Here is an 18,448-nt window from a genome sequence, read left to right as displayed (position 1 = left end):
GGAAAAACTGAGAGCTTTCCCACAAAGGACAGAAACACAATAGAGATGTCCACTCACATGACTGTTGTTCAATATACTACTAGAAGTCCTAACCTCAGCAATCAGACAGCAAAAATAACTAAAAGGCATACAAATATTCAAGGAAGAAGTCAAAATCTTACTATCTGCAGGTGACTTTTTACTGTATATAAAAAACCCAAAAGACTCCACCAAACAATTGCTAGAACTGGTACACAAATTCAGTAAAGTCGCAGTATACAAAATCAATGTACAGAAATCTGTTGCATTTCTATACACCAATATTGAAAGAGCAAAAAGAGAAATCAAGGAATTGATCCCATTTACAATTGCACTGAAACCATAAGACACCTAGGAATAAACCTAACTAAAGAGGTAAAATATCTGTACTCTGAAAACTATAGAATACTAATTTAAGAAATTGAAGATGACAAAAAGAAATGGAAATATATTCCATGCTTATAGATTGGAAAAACAAATACTATTAAAATGTCTATTCTACCCAAAGCAATCTACACATTCAATGCAATCCCTATCAAAATAACACCAACATTTTTCAAAGAGCTGGAACAAACAATTCTAAAACTGTATGGAACCAGAAGAGACCCCAACTAGCCAAAGTAACATTGAAAAAGAAAACCAAAGCAGGAAGCACCACAATTCTGAACTTCAAGCTGTATTACAAAGTTGTAATCATCAAGACAGTATGGTACTGGCACAAAAGCAGACATGGATCAAAGGAATAGAAAAGAACCCAGAAATAGGCCCATAACTATATGGTCAACTAATCTTTGACAAAGCAGGAAAAATTATCCAATGGAAAAGTCTCTTCAGCAAATGGTGCTAGGAAAATTGGGCCACTATTTTAACCTTTAAATTCAAGTTAGTTAACATATAGTGTAGTATTGGTTTCAGGAATAGAATTAAGTGATTCATCACTTACATATAGCACCAGTGCTCATCACAAATGCCCTCCTTAATTCCCATCACTCATTTAGCCCATCCCACAAACCACCTCCCCTCCAGCAACCCTTGTTTTCTTGTCTATGTTTAAGAGTCTCTTGTGGTTTGCTTCCCTCTCTGTTTTTATCTTATTTTACTTTTCCTTCCCTTCTCCTATGTGCATCTATTTTATTTCTTAAATTCCACATATGAGTGAAATCATATGATATTTGACTTTCTCTAACTGACTTATTTCACTTAACACAATACACTCTGGTTTCATGCATGTTTTTGCAGATGGCAAGCTTTCATTCTTTTTGAACTCCAAGTAATATTCCATTCTTCTTCTTTATCCATTCATCGGTTGATGGATGTTTGGGCTCTTTCCATAATTTGGCTATTATTGATAGTGCTGCTATAAACATTGTGGTGCATGTGTCCCTCAAATCATCATGTTTGTATCCTTTGGGTAAATACCTAGTAGTGCAATTGCTGGGTCTTAGGGGAGTTCTCTTTTTAATTTTTTGAGGAACCTCCATACTGTTTTCCAGAGTGGCTGCACCAGTTGGCATTCTCACCAGCAGTGCTAAACTGTTTGCCTTTCTCTGCACCCTCGCCAACATCTGTTGTTGTTGACTGAGTTGTTAATTTCAGCCATTCTGACAGGCATGAGGTGGTATCTCATTGTGACTTTGATTTGTATTTCCCTAATGACGAGTGATTTTGAGCATCTTTTCATGTGTCTGTTAGCCATCTGGATGTCTTCTTCGGAAAGTGTCTATTCATATCTTCTATCCATTTCTCAACTGGATTATTAGTTTTTTGGGGTTGAGTTTGATAAGTTCTTTAGAGATTTTGGATACTAACCCTTTACCCAATATGTCATTTGCAAATATCAGTTGCCTTTTAGTTTTGTTGATTGTTTCCTTCGCTGTACAGAAGCTTTTTATCTTGATGAGGTCCCAATAGTTCATTTTTGCTTTTATTTCCCTTGCCTTCACAGGCATGTCAAGTAAGAAATGCTGTGGCCAAGATCAAAGAGGTTGCTTGCTGCCTGTTTTCTCCTATGGGATTTCTCCTATGGGATTTTTTATGGTTTCCTGTCTCACATTTAGGTGTTTTTCCATTTTGAATTTTTTTTGTGTGTTTGGTGTAAGAAAGTAGTCCAGTTTCCCAATGGACTCAACAGATACATTCAGAACATTTCATAGTAAAGCAACAGAATACACATTATTTTCTAGTGGACATGGAAGATTCTCCAGAATAAATCACATACTGGTCCTTCTGCGAAGGAAACAATCAACAAAACTAAGTCAACCTACAGAATGAGAGAAGATATTTGCAAGTGATACATTGGATAAAGGGTTAGTATCCAAAATCTATAATGAACTTATAAAACTTAATGCCCATAAAACAAATAATCCAGTGAAGAAATAGGCCATGGACATGAATAGACACTTTGCCAAAGAAGACATCCAAATGGGTGACAGACACATGAAAAGATGCTCCACATCACTCACCATCATGGCAATACAAATCAAAATCACCATGAGATACCACCTCACACCTGTCAGAATGGCTAAAATTAAAGCTCAGGAAACAACAGATGTTGGCAAGGATGTAGAGAAAGGGGAACCCTCTTACAGTGATGGTGGGAAAACCAACTGGTGCAGCCACTCTGGAAAACAGTATGGAGGTTCCTCAAAAAGTTAAAAGTGGAACTACTCTATGACCCAGGAACTGCTCTACTAGGTATTTATCCAAAAGATACAAAAATGCTGACTCAAAGGGCCACATACACCCCAATGTTTATAGCAGCACTATCAACAATAGCAAAATTATGGAAAGAGCCCAAATGTCCATCAATTGATGAATTGATAAAGATGTGATATATATAATGGAATATATCAAAAATAATGAAATCTTGCCATTTGCAATAATGTTGATGGAGCTAGAGTATATTAACATGCTAAGTGAAATAAGTCCATCAGAGAAAGACAAATACCATATGATTTCACTCATATGTGGAACTTAAGAAACAAAACAGAAGAACATAGGGTAGGGGAAGGAAAAATAAGATAAAAACAGAGAGGGAAGCAAACCACAAGAGACTCTTAACCATAGACAAAATACTTAGGGTGGCTGGAGGGGAAATGGTTGGTGGGATGGGCTAAATGGGTGATGGGCATTAAGGAGGGCACTTGTTGTGATGAGCACTGGGTGCTATATGTAAGTGATGAATCACTAAATTCTACACCTGAAACCAATGCTGCATTATATGTTAACTTGAATTTAAATAACATCTTGGAAGAAAAATAAATAAAAATAGGGACGCCTGGGTGGCTTAGTCGGTTAAGCATCTGACTTTGGCTCAGGTAATAATCACAGTTCGTGGCTTCGAGCCCCATTTAGGCCTCCACACTAACAGTCTAGAGCCTAAGCTTGCTTCAATTTCTGTGTCTCCCTCTCTCTCTGCCCCTCCCCTGCTCATGCTCTGTCTTTCTGTCTCTTTCTCAAAAATATATAAATAAATATTTTTAAAAAGAAGAAAAATAAATAATAATAAAACATAAGAACAAAATAAAGACTAAGCAAGCATCCTTGCTTCAATATGAAATATCTCTGGAAGGCCATTCAACCCCAGAGCTCCTCTAAAGTTGGCTGAGTCTCCTGTTGCAACTTCTTCCTCTACAATCCTACTTCTTTTAATCCTTCTCAAGCGTTGTTCTCAAAGTGCACTCCCTATTAAACTTCTTACACACAAATCACTACCTTGGAACTTATTTCCAAAGGCACCTAACCTATTACAGAGAGAAATAGAATTCCAAATAACCCCACTCTCAAAATGTCTGTGTTAACTCATACTTCAAACTGTTAAAAATATATAAAGAAGCAATGCTACAGTTGATTAAACCCCTACTTTGTAAATTGCAGTATCAGGCCTAGTTATCAGTGAAATGGATTGACAAGATTAATTAAATGTGTTCTGCCTTTGATTAGTTAAAAAGAATTCTGAAGACTATAAACTAATATGCACTTGTTTGCAAAAAATTCCAACACATCCCTTAACTATTACTGAGATGAAATACTCTGGCACCATGTATTGTATTGCATCCAGCTTCTGTTACAATATTTCTGTTGACTGTAGAATTTCTCTGCAATTGGAACATCCCACAAGAGGCAATTCAATGTCTACTGCTTAAAAGAACATCAGACAAGGAGTCAAGAAGAAAGGATTTCAATTTCTCTTATTTTTTATTTATAGGACGTTGGGCGAGTTTCTTCCCCTCTCTGGGACCCAGGATCTTTATTCAGTAAATATGGAAATAGGGCTTCGGGGCCCTTTGCAAATCTTATTAATAAGATATTTACACAATGGCTGTGGAAGATCCTTGAGTAGGATACTGAAGTTCTGAGCAAAGTAATGAGTGTGGCTGAAGTATGGATATTACTCCAGGCCCACAAGTTATATTTCTTATATTTCAAATACCACCCCCACCACTCTTATCCATATATATATATATATATATATATATATATATATATATATATATGTAATCAAAGGCATGTGACTACAATAGTTGGCAGAATTTGGAGAGGATTGTAAATCCGCCAGTTTGTCTAGATCTGGTGAGAGGATACTGTGTCCATGGCCAAAAAATGCCATGGCCGAAGTCATGATTTACAGATCAAATACCTAATAACTTGACTGGATTATGGGTGAGAGGGAAGCAGCACTGACACTGAGGCACATATGAGCTCACATACATGCCTTCCTTAGTCAGTTTGACTGCTATAACAAGATACCATAGACTGGGTGGCTTAAAAAGCAGAATCTTATTTCCCGCGGTTCTGGAGGCTGGATGTCCAAGATCAGAGTGCTTGAGTGGTTGGGTTCTGGTGAGAGCCCTCTTCCTGGTTTGCAGATGTCTGCCTATTTGCTGTGTCCTCACATGGTAGGAACAGGAGATATCATCTCTCTCATGTTTCTTCATGTAAGAGTACTAATCCCGTTTATGAGGGCCCCACACTCATCACTCAATTACTTCCCAAAGTCCCTACCTCCAAGTACCATCACATTGGGGATTAGGACTTTAACATATGAAATTTGAGGAGACTCAAACATTCAATCCAGAGCAAAGTTTGTTTGTGATCAATTTGTGAGGCAAATAAAAAGGTCACAAGACCACTTTTTATGTCTCATTTTCCCATCCCAGAAAGTGCCCTTATGCTCTCTCCCTCCATTAAAATCTATTCATTCTTTAAACAAGTATTTATTAAGAATCAATTTTGTGCCAGACACTATTCTTAGCTGTTGGGTGGTGAACAAAACAGACTAATACCCCTGTTCTCATGAAGTTTATAGTCTATTGGCAGGGAAACAGACAATATATAAAATAAATAATTGAAATATACATTATGTTAGATGATTGCAAACAGGGAAGGGAAATAAGAAGTAATGACAGAAAGAAGACAGTAATTTTAAATGGGGTGGTGAAAAAGCCCTTATGAGATTAAGACTTAAAGAGAAAGACCTGAATAAGGAAAGGAAGAATCTGTGAAGATACCTAAGAAAAGTGTTGCTGGCAGAGGCAATAACAAGTGCAAAGATTACAAGGTACAAGTGAGGTTGGTGTGTTAAGGAGCAAGGTCAAGTGAGGTTGGTGTGTTAAGGAGCAAAGTAAGAACAGAGCAGAGTGAGGGGTAGCAGCAATATCAGATGAGGTCAGAGTAAACTGAGAATGGGTGTGCAGATCTTATGGAGCCTTTTTGGCCATTGTAAGAGCATAAAATTCTTCTCTGAGATGAGAATACATGAGATGATTTTAAGCAGAGAAATGATATGATGATTTAAGTTTTAACAGGATCACTCTGGCATGTTAGGAGAAAGAACCATGAGGAGTCTAGATGCAAGAAGTCCAGTTAGGAAGGTACTGAAACAATCCAGGGAAGAGATAATAGTATCTTGGATCTGGTGGAAAAGGGTGGGAAGTGGGCAAATCTTGAAATATGTTAAGGATAAAGCCTATGATTTTTGCCAGGAGATTGTATATGGAGTGAGAGAGAAGGAAAAGAGTCAAGAATGACTCCAAGATTTCTGACCAGAGCAATAGGGAGATTAGAATTTGTATTTACTGAGATAGTGAAGACTGAATAAAGCAGGATTTAGGATGAAGCATAGATCAATAGTTCAATGTTGAAAATGTGAAGCCTGAGATGACTATTAGATATCTAACTGGAGATGTTAACTAGGAAGTTGGATATATGGCACAAATTTAGAGGGAAAGTCCCTTGCAGGAGATGTAAATTTGAGAATCATCAGTGTTTAGTTGATATTTAAAGCCATAGACTGGATGAAATCAAGGGAGTGGAGATGATAGATAGATAGATAGATAGATAGATAGATAGATAGATAGATAGATAGATAAAAGAGGTTTAAAGGCAGAACTCTGAAAAATTGACTTCTAGCATGACAGCATTAGTTGCTCTCCAGCGAAACTAGTAAAGATTATTTTTAAAAATGTTTAGACATCTGGAAATATTCCTAAAAGCAAAAAGCAAGTGAAGAAACATCTACTCAATAAAAGTTACAAAAATTAGGAAACAAAAATTGACTGTGGGCTGAAGGGCATGGGAAGAGCCATGCTGGGCTGTGCCTGTGAAGGTCGTGCCATGCTGTGAGGAAACTCCCATTTGTAACCCGTGGAAAATACCAGAAAAGTTTTTCAAGGGGAAATTATCCAACTTTGTAACTTAAAAGAGGAAACTGATGAAAAATAATAAAGATAGAAATCCATCATGGTCTAAGCAATATTTCAACACAAGTAGTCTTTACAGCCAGCTTCCCAAGAAAATGGTCCCTGGTTGGGTTTTAGTTTAATCAGTCACTGGTTTTTCCAGCTCCCAGTAGAGGTCTCAGGGCCAGAGTGGCCAGACCAGAGATGTGGAGGGGATCACATTAGACCAATGAGGAGGAAATATCACAGGGGAATCTTAAGACTGGAAGTCGTCCTAGTGACTTAGGTGGTGATCCTGTGCCCAAAAGACAATTCTGTAAGAATAGTAGGATAAACCTAACCAAAGAGGTAAAAGATCTGTACTCTGAGAACTATAGAAAGCTTATGAAAGAAATTGAAGACACAAAGAAATGGAAAAACATTTCATGCTCATGGATTGGAAGAAGAAATATTGTTAAAAGGTCGATACTACCCAAAACAATCTACACATTCACTGAAATCCCAATCAAAATAGCACCATCGTTCTTCACAGAACTAGAAAAAACACTCATAAAATTTGTATGGGACACATAAAAACCCAAGTAGCCAAGTAATATTGAAAAAGAAAACCAGGGGCGCCTGGGTGGCGCAGTTGGTTAAGCGTCCGACTTCAGCCAGGTCACGATCTCGCAGTCCATGAGTTCGAGCCCCGCGTCAGGCTCTGGGCTGACGGCTCAGAGCCTGGAGCCTGTTTCCGATTCTGTGTCTCCCTCTCTCTCTCTCTGCCCCTCCTCCGTTCATGCTCTGTCTCTCTCTGTCCCAAAAATAAAATAAACGTTGAAAAAAAAATTAAAAAAAAAAAAAGAAAAAGAAAACCAAAGCTGGAGGCATCACAAGTCCGGATTTCAAGCCGTATTACAAAGCTGTAATCATCAAGACAGTATGGTATTGGCACAAAAACAAATAGATCAATGGAATAGAATAGAGAACCCAGAAGTGGACCCACAAATACATGGCCAACTAAACTTTGACAAAGCAGGAAAGGGTATCCAGTGGAAAAAGACAGTCTCTTTAGCAAATGGTGCTGGGAGAACTGGACAGCAACATGCAGAAGAATGAAACTGGACCCCTTTCTTACACCATCCATAAAAAAAATTCAAAATGGATGAAAAACATAAATGTGAGACAGGAAACCATCAAAATCCTACAGGAGAAAAAAAAAACTACAAGAGAAAACATGCAGTAACCTCATTGACCTCAGCTGCAGTAACTTCTTACTTGACATGTCTCTGAAGGCAAGGGAAATAAAAGCAAAAATGAATTACTGGGACCTCATCAAGAAAAAAAGCTTCTGCACAGTGGAGGAAACAATCAACAAAACTAAAAGTCAACTGATGGAAATGGGAGAAGATATTTGCAAATGACATATGAGATAAAGGGTTAGTATCCAAAATCTATAAAGAATTTATCAAATTCAACACCCAAAAAACAAATAATCCAGTGAGGAAATGGGCAGAAGACATGAATAGACACTTTTCCAAAGAAGACATCCAGATGTTGAACAGACACATGAAAAGATGCTCAATGTCATTCATCATCAGGGAAATACAAATCAAAACCACAATGAGATCCACCTCACACTACTCAGAGTGACTAAAACTAAAAATTCAGGAAACAACAGATGTTGCCACGGATGTGAAGTAAAAAACTTGGCAGGCAAGAAGGAGTGGCATGATATACACCAATGCTGAATGGGAAGAAATATGCAGCCAAGAACACTTTATCCAGCAAGGCTATCATTCAGAATAGAAGGAGACATAAAGAGTTTTCCTGACAAACAAACACTGAAGGAGTTCATGAATACTAAATCATCCCTGCAAGAAATAGTAAAGGGGACTTCTTGAGTACACTAGAAAGTAACAGAGAACATATCCAGAAACAATGAAAAAAATGTAATAAAATGGCACTAAATTCATATTTATCAAAGATTACTTTTAGTGTAAATGGACTAAATGCTTTAATCAAAAGACATAGAATGTCAGAATGGATAGAAAAAAACAATACCTATCTATATGCTGCCTACGAGGGGCTCATTTTAGACCTAAAAACACCCGCAGATTGAAAGTGAGGGAATGTAGAAACATCTATCATGCAAATAGACATCAAAAGAAATCCAGAGTAGCAATACTTATATTTGACAAACTAAATTTTAAACCAAAAACTGTACCAAGAGTTGAAGAAGGGCACTTTATCAAAATGAAGGGGACTATCCAACAAGAAGATCTAACAATTGTAAATATTCATGTGCCCAACTTGAGTGAAATCAAACATATAAAACACTTAATAACAAACATAAAGGAAAACATGGATAATAATACAATAATAGTAGGGGACTTCAAAACCCACATATATCAATGGAAATGTCATTCAAATAGAAAATCAACAAGGAAACAATGGCTTTGAATGACACACCGAACCAGATATACTTAATAGATATATTCAAAATATTTCCTTCTAAAGCAACAGAATACATATTCTTTTCAAGTGCACATGGGACATTCTCTAGAATAGATCACATACGATGTCACAAATGAGGCCTCAACAAGTACAAAAAGATTGAGATCATACTGTGCATCTTTTCCATCCACAACACTATGAAACTTAAAGTCAACCACAAGAAAAACTTTGGAAAGCCCGCAAATACACAGAGATTAAAGAACATCCTATTAAAGAATGAAGGAAATCAAAAGAGGAAATAAAAAGTACATGGAAACAAATAAAAATGAAAACAGGATGGTAAGAAAGAAAGAAAGAAAGAAAGAAAGAAAAGAAAAGGACAATGGTCCAAGAATTTTGGGATGCAGCAAAAGCAGTCCTCAGAGGGAGTATATAGTGATATGGGCTTACCTCAAGAAACAAGAAAAATCACAAATATCCTATCTTTACATCTAAAAGGAGCTAGAAAAAGAACAACAAATGAAGTGTAAAGCCAGCAGAAGAAGAGAAATAATAAAGATTAGGGCAGAAATAAGTGATTTAGAAACAACAACAACAACAAAAAAAAACCAGTAGACCAGATCAATGAAATCGGGAGCTGGTTCTTTGAAAAAAATAATAAAATTGATAAACCCATAGCCAGACTTAACAAAAAGAAAAGAGAAAGGACCCAAATAAAATCACAATGAGAGGGGAGGAAGAACAAACAAAAACAGAGAAATTCAAACAATTATGAGAGAATATTATGAAAAATCATATGCTAACAAACGAGGAAATCTAGAAGATATGGGTAAATTCCTAGAAATATATAAACTACCAAAACTGAAATGGAAAGAAATAGAAAACTTGAACAGACCAATAATCAGCAAAGAAATTGACTAAGTAATCAAAGAAATCTCCCAACAAACAAAAGTCCAGGGCCAGATGGCTTCACAGGGGAATTCTACCAAATCCTTAAATAACAGTTAGTACCTATTCTTCTTCAACTATTCCAAAAGACAGAAACAGGAGGAAAACTTCCAAACTCATTCTATGAGGCCAGCATTACCCTGATTCCAAAACCAGAGAAAGCCTCCACTAAAAAGACAACTACAGGAAGGTATCTCTAATGAACATGGGGCAAAAAAATCTCAATAAAATACTAGAAAATTGGATACAACCATACATTAATAGAATTAATAGATTCATCATGATCAAGTGAAATTTATTCCTGGAGTGCAAGGGTGGTTCAGTATACACAAATCAATCAATGTGATACACCACATTAATAAAAGAAAGGATAACAGCCATATGATCCTCTCAATAGATTCAGAGAAACCATTTGACAAATTACAACATCCATTCTTGATGAAAACCCTCAATACAGTAGAGATAGAAGGAACATATCTCAACATCGTAAAGGCCATATACAAAAAACTCACAACTAATATCATCCTCAATGGGGAAAAAGTGAGAGCTTTTCCTCTATGGTCAGGAAATAGACCAGGATGTCCACACTCACCACAGTTATTTGCCATACTATTGGAAGTCCTAGCCTCAGCAATCAGACAACCAAAAGGAATAAAAGGCACCAAGTCAGCAAGGAAAAAACAAGCTTTCACTATTTGCAGGTGACCTGATACTCTATATGGAAAACTCAAACGATTCCACCAAACAATTTTCTAGAACTGATACACAAATTCAGTAGTCATAGGATACAAAATCAATCTGTAGAAATCTGTTATATTTCTATACACCAATAATGAAGCAGCAGAAATAGAAGTCAAGGAATCGATCCTATTTACAATTGTACCAAAACCCTTAAGATACCAAGGAATAAACTTAACCAAAGAGGTAAAAGATCTCTACTCTGAAAACTATAAAATGCTGATGAAAAAATTTGAAAATGACACAAAAAAAATGGAAAAAAAATCCCATGCCCATGGATGGGAAAAACAAATATGTTAAAATATCAATACTACCCAAAGCAACCTACACATTCAATGCAATCCCTATAAAAATACCAGGAGCATTTTTCACAGTGCTAGAACAAATGATCCTAAAATTTGTATGGAACCATAAAAGACCCCAAATAGAAAAAGCAATCCTAAAAAAGAAAAGAAAAGAAAGCTAGAGGCATAACAATTCCCGACTTCTATTTACATTACAAAGCTGTGATCCAGACAGTATGGTGCTGTCACAAAAACAGACACATAGATCAATGGAACTCAGAACACTCAGAAAGGGACCCACAAGTATATGGTCAACTATCTTCGACAAGGCAGGAAAGGATTTCCAATGGAAAAAAAGTTTCTTCAACTAATGGTGTTGAAAAAACTGTACAGCAGTATGCAAAAGAATGAAACTTTCATACAGCATACACTTTCGTACACCATACACAAAAATAAAATCAAAATGGATGAAAGACCTATATGTGAGACAGGAAACCATTAAAATCCTACAGGAGAACACATGCGGTAACCTCTTTGACATCAGTCATAGCAACGTGCTACTAGAAATACCTCTTGAGACAAGGGAAATAAAAGCAAAAATAAGCCATTAGGACTTCATCAAGATAAAAAGCTTCTGCACAGTGCCAGAAACAATCAACAAAAGTAAAAGGCAACCTACGGAATGGGAGAAGATATTTGCAAATGACATATCTGATAAAGGACTAGTATCCCAAATATATAAAGAGCTTATAAAACTCAACACCCAAAAGCCAAATAATCCAGTTAAAAAATGTCCACTTAAAATCCAGACATTTTTCTAAAGACATCCAGATGGCTAACAGACACATGAAAAGACACTCGACATCACTCATCATTCAGGAAATACAACTCAAAACTACACTAAGATATCACCTCAGACCTGTCACAATGGCTTAAATTAACAACACAGGAAACAACAGATTTGGTGATGATGTGGAGAAAGGGGAGTCCTCTTACACTGTTGGTGGGAATGCAGTCTGGAAAATAGTATGGAGCTTCCTCAAAAAGTTAAAAATAGAACTACCCTGTGATCTAGCAATTGCACTACTAGGTAATTACAAAAATATTGATTCAAAGGGAAACATGCACCCTGATGTTTATAGCAGCATTACCATCGATAGCCAAATTTTTTAAAGAGCCCAATGTCTATCGACTGATAAATGGATAAAGAAGATGTGATGTATATATCTATACAATGGAATTTTATTCAGCCATAAAAAATAATGAAATCTTGCTATTTGTAACAACATGGATGGAGCTAGGGAGTATTATGCTAAGCGAAATAAGTCAGAGAAAGGCAAATACCATATGATTTTACTCATGTGTGGAAAATAAGAAAAAAACGGATAAACATAGGGAAAAAAAGAGAGGCAACGCATAAAACAGACTCTTAACTACAGAGAACAAACTGAGTATTGCTGGTGGGAAGGTGGGCAGGGGATGGGTTAAATGGGTGATGGGTATTAAGGAGAGCAATTGTGTTGAGCACTGGCTGTTGAATACAAGTGATGAGTCACTAAATTCTACACCTGAAACTAATATTACACTGTAGGTTAACTAAGTGAAATTTAAATAAAACTTGAAAAAGAAAAAGAATAAATATATTTTTTAGAGCATTTTTAGGGTCCTAGTAAAATTGAGCAAAAGGTAAAGAGAGTTCCCATATATCCCCTGCCTTCACACAGCACAATCTACGCCAGTATCAAAACCTCACCTCAGAGTGGTAAATTTATTATGGTCGATAAACCTACATTGACACATGCAAATTTCATAGTTTATATTAAAACTCATTCTATGGGTTTTGACAAATGTGTAATTAAATGTGTCCACCATTATACTATCATACAAAATAGCTTATTGCCCTAAATATCCTTTGTGCTTTGCCTATTCATCCCTTGCTCCTCTTCAACCCCCTAGCAACCACTGATCCTTTCACTGGGTCCATAGTTTTGCCTTTTCCAGAATGTCATAGGGTTGGAATTACACAGAATGTGGCCTTTTCATATGGGCTTCTTTCACTTAGTAATATACATTTGAGATTCTTCCGTGTCTTTTCATGTCTTGATAGCTCATTTCTTTTTAATAATATTGCATCGCATGGATGTACCACAGTTTATTCATTGATGCACCTAATAAAAACCATCTTTTTTGCTTCCAAATTTTGACAACTATGAATAAAGCTGCTATAAATATTTATGTGCAGGTTTTTTTAAATATGAAATTTAATGTCAAATTGGTTTCCATACAACACCCAGTGCTCATCCCAACAGGTGCCCTCCTCAATACCCATCACCCACCCTCCCCTCCCTCCCACCCGCCATAAACCCTCAGTTTGTTCTCAGTTTTTAACAGTCTCTTATGTTTTGCCTCCCTCCCTCTCTAACCTTTTTTTCCCCTTCCCCTCCCCATGGTCTTCTGTTAAGTTTCTCAGGATCCACATAAGAGTGAAAACATATGGTATCTGTCTTTCTCTGTATGGCTTATTTCACTTAGCATCACACTCTCCAGTTCCATCCACGTTGCTACAAAAGACCATATTTCATTCTTTCTCATTGCCAAGTAGTATTTCATTGTGTATATAAACCACACTTTCTTTATCCATTCACCAGTTAATGGACATTTAGGCTCTTTCCATTTACGCTATTGTTGAAAGTGCTGCTATAAACATTGGGGTACAAGTGCCCCTATGCATCAGCACTCCTGTATCCCTCGGATAAATTCCTAGCAGTGCTATTGCTGGCTTGTAGGGTAGATCTATTTTTAATTTCTTGAGGAACCTCCACACTGTTTTCCAGAGCAACTGCACCAGTTTGCATTCCCACCAACAGTGCAAGAGGGTTCCCGTTTCTCCACATCCTCTCCAGCATCTATAGTCTCCTGATTTGTTCACTTTAGCCAATCTGACAGGTGTGAGGTGGTATCTCAGTGTGGTTTTGATTTGTATTTCCCTGATGAGGAGTGACGTTGAGCATCTTTTCATGTGCCTGTTGGCCATCTGGATGTGTGCTTTGGAAAAGTGTCTATTCATGTCTTCTGCCCATTTCTTCACAGGATTATTTGTTTTTCAGGTGTGGAGTTTGGTGAGCTCTTTATAGATTTTGGATACTAGCCCTTTGTCCGATATGTCATTTGCAAATATCTTTTCCCATTCCGTTGGTTGTCTTTTAGTTTGTTGATTGTTTCCTTTGCAGTGCAGAAGCTTTTTATCTTCATGAGGTTCTAATAGTTCATTTTTGCTTTTAATTCCCTTGCCTTTGGGGATGTGTCAAGTAAGAAATTGCTGCGGCTGAGGTCAGAGAGGTTTTTTTCTGCTTTCTTCTCTAGGGTTTGATGGTTTCCTGTCTCACCTTCAGGTCCTTTATCCATTTTGAGTTTATTTTTGTGAATGGTGTGAGAAAGTGGTCTAGTTTCAATCTTCTGCATGTTGCTGTCCAGTTCTCCCAGCACCATTTGTTAAAGAGACTGTCTTTTTTCCATTGGATGTTCTTTGCTGCTTTGTCAAAGATTAGTTGGCCATACGTTTGTGGGTCTAATTGTGGGGTTTCTATTCTATTCCATTGGCCTGTGTGTCTGTGTTTGTGCCAATACCATGCTGTCTTGATGATGACAGCTTTGTAGTAGAGGCTAAAGTCTGGGATTGTGATGCCTCATGCTTTGGTCTTCTTCTTCAAAATTACTTTGGCTATTCGGGGCCTTTTGTGGTTCCATATGAATTTTAGGATTGCTTGTTGTAGCTTCGAGAAGAATACTGGTGCAATTTTGATTGGGATTGCATTGAACGTGTAGATAGCTTCGGGTAGTATTGACATTTTAACAATATGTATTCTTCCAATCCATAAGCAAGGAATGTTTTCCCATTTTTTTTATATCTTTTTCAATTTCCTTCAAAAGCTTTCTACACTTTTCAGCATACAGATCTTTTACATCTTTGGTTAGGTCTATTCCTAGGTATTTTATGCTTCTTGGTGCAATTGTGAATGGGATCAGTTTCTTTATTTGTCTTTCTGTTGCTTCATTATTAGTTTATAAGAATGCAACTGATTTCTGTACATTGATTTTGTATCCTGCAACTTTGCTGAATTCATGTATCAGTTCTAGCAGACTTTTGGTGGAGTCTATCGGATTTTCCATGTATAATATCATGTCATCTGCAAAAAGTGAAAGCTTGACTTCATCTTTGCCAATTTTGATGCCTTTGATTTCCTTTTCTTGTCTGATTGCTGATGCTAGCACTTCCAACACTATGTTCAACAACAGCGGTGAGAGTGGACATCCCTGTCATGTTCCTGGTCTCAAGGGGAAAGCTCTTAGTTTTTCCCCATTGAGAATGATATTAGCTGTGGGATTTTCATACATGGCTTTGATGATGTTTAATATGTTCCTTCTATCCCGACTTTCTCGAGGGTTTTTATTAAGAAAGGATGCTGAATTTTGTCAAATGCTTTTTCTGTATCCATTGACAGGATCATATGGTTCTTATCTTTACTTTATTAATGTGATATGTCACATTGATTGATTTGTGAACGTTGAACCAGCCCTGAAGCCCAGGAATGAATCCCACTTGATCATGGTGAATAATTCTTTTTATATGCTGTTGAATTCGATTTGCTAGTATCTTGTTGAGCATTTTGCATCCATATTCATCAGGGATATTGGCCTATAGTTCTCTTTTTTTTTCTGGGTCTCTGTCTGGTTTAGGAATCAGAGTAATGCTGGCTTCATAGAATTAGTCTGGAAGTTTTCCTTCTGTATCTATTTTTGGAACAGCTTGAAGAGGATAGGTATTATAAATGTTTTAAATGTGTGGTAGAATACTCCTGGGAAGCCTTTTGGTCCCGGCCTCTTATTGGTTGGGAGATTTTTTATACCTGAACAATTTCTTTGCTGGTTATGGGTATGTTCAAGTTTTCTATTTCTTCCCATTTGAGTTTTGGAAGTGGGTGGGTACTTAGGAATTGTCCATTTCTTCCAGGTTGTCCAGTTTGTTGTAATATAATTTTTCATAAGATTCCCTGATAATTGCTTGCATTTCTGAGGGATTGGTTGTAATAATTCCATTTTCATTCATGATTTTATCTATTTGGGTCATCTCCCTTTCCTTTTGAGAAGCCTGGCTAGAGGTTTGTCAATTTTGTTTATTTTTTCAATAAAACAACTCTTGGTTTCGTTGATCTGCTCTACAGTTTTTTTAGATTCTATATTGTTTATTTCTGCTCTGATATTTATTATTTCTCTTCTTCTGCTGAGTTTTGGATGTCTTTGCTGTTCTTCTTCTATTTCCTTTAGGTGTGCTGTTAGATTTTGTAGTTGGGATTTTTCTTGTTTCTTGAGATAGGCCTGGATTGCAATGTATTTTCCTCTCAGAACTGCCTTTGCTGCATCCCAAAGCGTTTGGATTTTTGTATTTTCATCTTCATTGGTTTCCATATATTTTTAAATTTCTTCTCTAATTGCCTGGTTGACCCATCCATTCTTTAGTAGGGAGTTCTTTAACCTCTATGCTTTTGGAGGTTTTCCAGACTTTTTCTTGTGGTTGATTTCAAATTTCGTAGCATGGTGGTCTGAAAGTGTGCATGGTATGATCTCAATTCTTGTATACTTATGAAGGGCTGTTTTGTGACCCAGTATGTGATCTATCTTGGAGAATGTTCCATGTGCACTCGAGAAGAAAGTATATTCTTTGCTTTGGGATGCAGAGTTCTAAATATATCTGTCAAGTCCATGTGATCCAATGTGTCATTCAGGGCCCTTTTTTCTTTATTGATCCTGTGTCTAGATGATCTATCAATTGTTGTAACTGGAGTTATAAAGTCCCCTGCAATTACCACATTCTTATCAATAAGGTTCCTTATGCTGGCTGTTGTATGGAAACCAATTTGACAATAAATTTCATATATTGAAAATAAAATAAAATAAAATAAAATAAATAAATAAGGTTGCTTATGTTTGTGATTAATTGTTTTATATATTTGGGGGCTCCTGTATTCGGCGCATAGACATTTATAATTGTTAGCTCTTCCTGATGGATAGACCTGATGGTAGACCTGATATCCTGTTGGATAGTTATTATTAAATACTGGCCTTCTTCATCTCTTGTTACAGCCTTTAATTTAAAGTCTAGTTCTTCTGATATAAGTATGGCTGCTCCAGCTTTCTTTTGACTTCCAGTAGCATGATAAATAGTTCTCCTTCCCCTCACTTTCAATCTGAAGGTGTCCTCAAGTCTAAAATGAGTCTCTTGTAAAAAGCATATAGATGGATCTTGTTTTTTTTTCCATTCTGATACCCTATGTCCTTTGGTTGGCTCATTTAGTCCATTTACATTCAATGTTATTATAGAAAGATATAGGTTTAGAGTCCTTGTGATGCCTGTAGGTTTCATGCTTGTAGTGACGTCTCTGGTACTTTATGGTCCTTGCAACATTTCATTCACAGAATCCCCCTTAGGATCACTTTTAGGGCTGGTTTAGTGGTGATGAATTCCTTCAGTTTTTGTTTGTTTGGGAAGACCTTTATCTCTCCTTCTATTCTGAATGACAGTCTTGCTGGATAAAGGATTCTCAGCTACAAATGTTTTTCTGCTCATCACATTGAAGATTTCCTTCTATTCCTTTCTGGCCTGCCAAGTTTCAGTAGATAGATCCGTCACTAGTCCTATCGGTCTCCCTTTATGTGTTAGAGCATGTTTATCCCTAGCTGCTTTCAGACTTTTCTCTTTATCCTTGTATTTTGCCAGTTTCACTATGACATGTCATGCAGAAGATCAATTCAAGTTATGTCTGAAGGAAGTTCTCTGTGCCTCTTGAATTTCAATGCCTCTTTCCTTCCCCAGATCAGGGAAGTTCTCAACTGTGATTTGTTCAAGTACACCTTCAGCCCCTTTCTCTCTCTTTTCCTCTTCTGGATATCCTATTATATGGATATTGTTCCGTTTGATTGCATCACTTAGTTCTCTAATTCTCCCCTCATACTCCTGGATATTTTTTTATCTCTCTTTTTCTCAATTTCCTCTTTTTCCATAATTTTATCTTCTAATTCACCTATTCTCTCCTCTGCCTCTTCAATCCGATTGTGGTCGCCTCCATTTTATTTTGCACCTCATATATAGCATTTTTTAGCTCCTCATGACTATTTCTTAGTCCTTGATCTCTGTAGCAATAAATTCTCTGTGGTCTTCTATATTTTTTTCAAGGCAAACGATTACTTTTATGACTATTGTTCTAAATTCTTGTTCTGTTATATTGCTTAAGTAGTTTTTGATCAATTTGTTAGCTGTTGCTACTTCGTGGAGTTTCTTTTGAGGAG

Source organism: Felis catus, chromosome X (assembly GCF_018350175.1).
Source record: "Felis catus isolate Fca126 chromosome X, F.catus_Fca126_mat1.0, whole genome shotgun sequence".
NCBI classification, from domain to species: Eukaryota; Metazoa; Chordata; class Mammalia; order Carnivora; family Felidae; genus Felis; species Felis catus.
This window is presented reverse-complemented; position numbering follows the sequence as displayed.